The following is a 7,183-nucleotide window of genomic DNA, read 5'->3' on the forward strand; positions in this document are numbered from 1 at the left end:
AAGAGCAAACTGAACCCTAAGCAAGCAGAAGGAAGGAAATAATAAAGACCAGAGTAGAAGTAAGTGAACTAGAGAATAGAAAAGCAATAGAGAAAATCAATAAAACCTAAAACTAATCCTTTTAAAAGATCAACAAAATTGACAAACCCTTAGCTGACTAACCAACAGAAAAAGAAGGAAGGCTCAATTACCAAAGCTAGGAATGAAAGAGGGAGTTTTATATACTACCCACGGTAGAGAAATCAAAAAGACCATAAGGGAATATGATGAATAACAATGTCAACAGATTAGATAACCTAGATGAAATGGATAAACTCCTAGGAAGACACAGACTACCCCACTGACCCAAGAAGAAATAGAAAATCTGAAGTGACCTGTTACAAGTAAAGAAATTGAATTAGTTAAAATTTCCTGCAAAGAAAATCCCAGACCAAGATGACTTCACTGGTAAATTATATCAAACAGTGAAGAATTAATAATTTAGCACAGTCTCTTCCAGAAAATGGAAAAGGAGGGAACATTTCCCAACTCATTTTTTATTAAAAAATATTTATTTGTTTATTTGTTTTTGGCTGTGTTGGGTCTTCGTTTCTGTGCGAGGGCTTTCTGGAGTTGCGGCAAGCGGGGGCCACTCTTCATCGCGGTGCGCGGGCCTCTCACTATCGCAGCCTCTCGTTGCGGAGCACAGGCTCCAGATGCGCAGGCTTGGTAGTTGTGGCTCACGGGCCTAGTTGCTCCGCGGCACGTGGGATCTTCCCAGACCAGGGCTCGAACCCGTGTCCCCTGCATTGACAGGTAGATTCTCAACCACTGCGCCACCAGGGAAGCCCCCAACTCATTTTTGAGGCCATTAATATTTGGATACTAAAACCAGAAGAAAAAAACATAAGAAAGCACAGACCAGTATTCCTTATGAATATAGATACAAACATTTGCAACAAGATACTAGCAAACCAAATCCAGCAACATATAGAAAGGCTTATACATCTTGACCAAGTGGGATTTCTCTAAGGAATGCAGGGGTGGCTTAATGTATGAAAATCAGTGTAATACACCATATTAATAGAATAAAGTACATGCAAGACTTCTACACTGAAAACATCATTGAAAGAAAGTAAAGATAAGCTAAATAATTGGAAAGACATCCCCTATTCATGGACCGAAAGACAATATTGTTAAGATGGCAGTGCTTCCCAAATTGACCTACAGACTCAATGTAATCCCAACTGCTCTTTTAGCAGACTGATCCTAAAATTCATATGGAAACGCAAGGGACACAGAATAGCCAAAGCAATCCTGAAAAAGGAGAACAAAGATGAAGGACTCACACTTCCTGATTTTAAAACTTATTACAAAACTATGGTGATTAGATGGTGCAGTACTGGCATAAGTATAGCCTTTTGTAGATCAGTGGTATATAATTGAGAGTCCAGAAATAAACTCTTACATTTATAATTTTTCAACAAGGGTGGTAAGACAATTCAAAGAGAAAGAATAGTCTTTTTAACAAATAGTGCTGGAGTAACTGTACGTCCACAAGCAGAAGAATGAAGTTGCACCTTCGCACCATATACAAAAGTTAACTCAAAATGGATCACTGATTTGAACGTCAAAGCTAAAATAAAAAGGCCTTTAGAAGAAGACATAGAAGTAAATTTTCATGTTCTTGGAGTAGGCAGTGGTTTCTTAAATGTGATACCAAAAGCATAAGTAACAAAAGAAAGCATATATAAGTTGGGCTTCACAAAAATTAAAAACTTCTGTGTTTTAGAGAGTATCATCAAGAAAAAGATAGCCCATATAAGGGGAGCAAATTTTTACAAATTATGTATCTAATAAGAACTTGTATCCAAAATGTATTAAGAATGGTTGCAAGTCAATTATATAAATAACCCAATTAAAAATTGAAGGCTTCAAGTTGATATTTCTCCAAAGAAGATACACTACTGACAAATAAACCTATTAAATGATGGTCAGCATTAGTTATTAGGGAGATACAAATCTCCCTAGTTATTAGTTATTAGGGAGATACAAATCTCCCTAGCATTAGTTATTAGGGAGATACAAAAGTACAATGAGATATCACTACATACCCACTAAGATGGCTAACATAAAAAATATAATACCAAGTGCTGGTGAAGATTGGAACCCTGATATATTGCTGGTGGGACTGTGAAATGGTACACTTTGGAAAATTGTGGCTAGTTACTCAGATTATAAACATAGAGTTATAATATAACCCAGCAATTCCATTCCGAAGTATATACCTAAGAGAGTGGAAAATATATCCATATAAAAACTGTACACCAATTTGTACATAATAGCCAAAAACTGGAAACAATTCAGCTGTCCGTCAACTGATGAATGGATAAAATGTGGCATATTCATACAATAGAATATTATTCATTCATAAAAAGGAATGAAGTACTGACATGTGTGAACTTTGGAAACATTTTAAGGGGAAGAAGCCAGACATAAAAGGCCACACATTTTGTGGTTCCATTTATATCAAATACCCAGAATAAGCAGACTTATAGAGACAAAATAGATTAGTGGTTGTCAGAGGCTGGGCGTAGGGAGAGTGATGGTGTGTCTGCTAATCGGGATGTAGTTTCTTTGTGGGGTAATGAAAATGTTTTCAAATTGGATAGTGACAATGGTTGTACAATTTTGTGAGTATATTAAAACCACTGAATTGCTCCCTTTAAAATGGTGCATTTTATGGTATGTGAGTTCCATATCAGTAAAGCTGTTATTTAAAAATTTATTCATCTTGCTTACGGAGTGTTTTGGTTCCTCTTAAGTTTCGTGCCTGAGGCAGATGCTTTGTCTCATCGTAGTCCTGACCCTGTCCTTCCCTACAGGGCTGCTGCCTCAGAATTCAGTAAAATATCTAGACTGGAAGATCAGAAACCTCAGGAAAGTTGGGGGTTACGTGTGAAGCAACAACTGATATTAGGGACTAGTGAGTTGGTCGAACTTTGAATGCAACATTCTGAGAGCTTTTAACATGTGAGCAGAGTCTGTACGTCCAGCAGGGCCATGCTGTATATCACCGCGGTGCAGTCTTTGGTGTCCGTGGCTCTCTTAGCGTTGGGAAAAGTTAAGAGCATCTTCACAGATTTCTTAATAAGGAAGAGACAGGCTATACTTTATAGAGCAGTGCTGTCTAACAGAAATACAATGTGAGCCAGGATGTAATTTTAACTTTTCTAGTAACCACATTAGCAAGGAAAAAAGAAACAGATGGAATTAATTTTAATATATTTTATTTAACCTAATATATTCAAAATATTATCTTCAGATAATTAATTTTAAAAATAGGGAATGAGAAATAGGTGAATGGCATAAAAAGAGATCAAGAAGTTTATTTTGCAACTGGCTGCACGTTCACACAAAAAACAAAGCAGAACGATTTTTGGTAGGCGGCTCATTTAACTGGTCTCCTGGTAGGAGGGACAGTTATTTAAGCCCTTCCTGTTCCATCTCAGAAGAAAACACGCTTTGAGAACAAGTAGACTTTTGTATCCAGGGCACTCACATGGCCTCTAGGCTGTTGGTTTTAGTCCTAGTGGCGTTGGGCGCGCCCCATGGTACCTCGATAGCCGTGGGTCTGGTTGTGGTGGTGTTTGCTGTGCTGCAGGTGGTGCTTGTAGCAGTGGGGGGGATGGGTGGGAGTGGTGGTTAGGGAAGGTCCTCAGATAGATGGGTTCCTAAGTACATTAGACAGAAGTAAACCTCTCCTTCATCCCATCTGGACTTGGAGCTGTTTGATATTCTCAGTGTGGTGTGATCTCTGCCCCCCCACCCCGCCCACCATATAAGGACTGGGCAGCCCTTCTGCTTTCTTCCCCTGCATCTAACCCTTCATCCATCTGCCCCCTGCACCTTGCTCCTCACTCACTTCGTTGTTGTTGTTTTTTTGCATTGTTTACAACATTTTATTAAAGTACAGAATCATTGGAATTAAGCTAAATAGAAAAACATAGTAAATATTTACAAAAACCTTGATAACACCACTCACCTCACACACATGTAACGAATGCAGGAAGGGCTTAACAAGTTTACAAGCTGAGGGCTTCCCTGGTGGCGCAGTGGTTGAGAGTCTGCCTGCCGATGCAGGGGACACGGGTTCGTGCCCCGGTCCGGAAAGATCCCACATGCCGCGGAGCAGCTGGGCCTGTGAGCCATGGCCGCTGAGCCTGCGCGTCCGGAGCCTGTGCTCCGCAACGGGAGAGGCCACAGCAGTGAGAGGTCCATGTACCGCAAAAAAAAAAAAAAAAAAAAAAAAAAAAAAAAAAGTTTACAAGTTGAAAAGTATGGGGATTTCCTCAAATTGGATGTAACAGCTCGCTGCTGAGTATGGCATCAATATAATATATAAGATCTTTGAGAGAATGCTGTCCCCGACTCTTCTCCAATCGAGTGCCTCCTAGAAATTTGTTCCTTGGGAGATTGACTCACAGGCAGCCAGAGGGGACAAGTCAAGAGTTGAGATAATCACAATTTAGGGTCTAATTTTCTTCATCTGATTGACTGTGTTGAGGTTATATAGACACAGCCACGGTCCTCACTCACTTGGACATGCTGTCCCTTGTGCCTGCCCTTCTTAGAGATCTGCGTTCTTCCTCTCACCTCTTTGCCTTCCAGCCTTCAGCTTTTCTCTCTGCCACATATATGCTCTTGGAAAAGACTCTTTATTGTTTCAAGGAGGAAGCCTAGAGGGAGTTGGCAGTAAATAGGGACCAGGTGGGAAGAAAGAGTGGAAAAGGCATTCTCAAGCCCTTCCAAATGCTGGAGGCAATTCATTCATTGTCTTTCAGGTGCCCTGAAGATGTGTTGCCTTGGAATGGAAGCATTAAAAACCCCTGATGCTGCTCAGAAAATGACGTGCGCACAGCGATAGGTAGTTTTGGAGATTTAATTGTTTCATAATCACTGGGTTTTCCAATTCTGTCTATTTCTTCGCTTGGAAAAATGATAAAATTGTTTTTTTTGCAGGTAAAAAATGGTTGCCTATCAGTAATTTTATATGACTCAACCTAATACTAGCAGGCCTTCTGTGGTATCTATTGCAGTAGCATTTGGGAGGAAAATTTGTCTCTTTTCTACCATTGAGCAACTAATCTCCTTGCTGGACAATTTAGAGGAGAAAGTAATTTTTGCTGATTTATTTTGAAATACAGTTGTATTAAGGATTTAATTAATATTAATATTGTTAATATTGTAGGATTTACAGTTGCTCTGGCTTTTTATTTCTTCTGAATTACAGGAACGTCAGAAGCATAACAAGTATAAATTTGGTGCAATTTAAGACAATTAAGATCTACAAAATGGACATGATTATTCGTGTATCAGTGGTATTCTTCCCCTGATAAAAGCCAAGTCTTAAGTTCTTAAGATACTTCATTTATATGGTGTATTTAAGAATCAGTTTTCAGATGGTTAACTACTTGAGGGATTAAAGTAGAAAATTGAAGTCATGTAATCCATTGAGGATTAATCTGAATATAAGATTAAGTATCTCTAAAATCCTAGACACAGCCAATGGAAAAGTAGTGAGTTTGTTGAAACAACTCCCATTATGAAGAGTTTATTTGTGGCACAATTACTGCCTAGATTCAAGAACTCCTGCACTAACTTTATTTTTCATTGAGAAGTAGTAGTGTAATGAAGTACCTGTTTATGTTTCCCTGAAGCTTGCTCCTGTCTTCTGAATTTTCCTGTGCCTTCTCTTTTTAAGGTTTCTGCACCTGGATTGTCAACTAGGGCAAATTGTCACCAATGGCAGTAAAACTTGTTTTCTGGGGGTCAAGGTGAGTTTATGTGGATTTCTGTTCAATTTATGATTCCATTTGACTGGGGCTCATAGTTGCCTCTTAAATGTATGATACTTCTCGGTAGTCAAAGTAAATAGCTGGTGGTAATTTTGGGTAAATATTATTAATGATGCAAGCAAATAAAAATGAATTCTCATACGAAAGCTTAATTCAATTTTGGTTTTTTTTAAGATGTGAGGATTATATTCAGACGTTGACTGGAACTCAAGTTCAAGCAACGTGTTTTGTTAATGATTTTAAATTCGAGGAGCGTGTGTATGAGGACATCTCTTTCCTGGTGGTGATTAATCTTCTCCTGCAACAAAAGGTTATGGTGTGATGGTTAACATGTGTTTAATGATATCAGTTGACGGAAGTAGAACAAGAGGATGCAGTCTTATTTAGGGGCTTGTCTTGATTAGAGGATGTGCTTCTTGAGAGAAAAAGACCAGATTGGGAGGGAAAAAGTTAACGCAGTGCAAACCGAGTTTATTAAATGATGCGTAGAAGCTTTAGTGAACAGCCGAGACCATGGAAAGTTTAAAACATTTGAGACGTTTGAGAGAAGCTTTTCTGGGGGCTGGTGCTAGTCTATGTGGCATTCTGTGCAAATTAGGCAAAGGCATCCCTTCCACACACCTTTTACGTCCATCTGACGGAGAACGGTTGGACTGTACTGATTTTTAGAACAAGACACTTTATTGCCATATGCTGGAAACTTGTAAGATAAATAAATTACCCATCTTTAAGTCATCAAAGTTGTAATAAAAATACAATTTTTAAGATGATGTGGATGGCGCCCCCTTGAATGTGGTGGCCTTGCACAGTTTGCAACCTGAACAACTGCCAGGCTGGCTTTGCTTTTTTTTAAATCAAGTTCTGGTCCTTGAGGACAAGAGAGAAATAATAGTTTGGGGTATGGCTTTGATTGGACACTTGGATTGATTGAAAGACACTTATCAGAGGGACAGTAGCTTCTGTAGGTTTGGAGGCCAGAGGGCTGGCCTGCGTTTTCTAGGGGTAAAACTAGGGAGGGAAAACTTAAGCCATGTTTTAAACCAAATTAATGACTCAGTTCCTGCAATTGAGTGATAGTGTGTACTTTCAGATTCCCAGCACTTCTAAAGTGGTTTTATTCTGTAGATCACCACCTCTGTAACATTCTTGTTCTTAAGGACTATTTATTTAAAAGCAGGTGTTTTTTTTGTTGTTGTTTATTTATTTATTTATGGCTGCGTTGGGTCTTTGTTACTGCACATGGGCTTTCTCTAGTTGCGGCGACCGGGGGCTACTCTTCGTTGCCGTGCGCGGGCTTCTCATCACGGTGGCTTCTCTTGTTGCGGAGCACAGGCTCCAGGTGCGCA

At 39.3% G+C, this 7,183-nt stretch overlaps 1 long non-coding RNA gene across 2 annotated transcripts in view; it reads left to right on the plus strand.

The window, feature by feature from the left end:
* The window catches only part of LOC116742902, a 30,473-nt gene extending 24,666 nt beyond the window's left edge, over positions 1–5,807 (plus strand). For both annotated transcript variants that reach the window (XR_004346624.1, XR_004346623.1), the window contains exons 2-3: positions 4,824–4,906; positions 5,744–5,807. This is a non-coding gene — a long non-coding RNA (uncharacterized LOC116742902). The remainder of the gene's footprint in view (positions 1–4,823; positions 4,907–5,743) is intronic.
* Positions 5,808–7,183: the final 1,376 nt, after the last annotated feature.

This window comes from Phocoena sinus, chromosome 18 (genome assembly GCF_008692025.1).
Source record: "Phocoena sinus isolate mPhoSin1 chromosome 18, mPhoSin1.pri, whole genome shotgun sequence".
In the NCBI taxonomy this organism is placed as follows: domain Eukaryota; kingdom Metazoa; phylum Chordata; class Mammalia; order Artiodactyla; family Phocoenidae; genus Phocoena; species Phocoena sinus.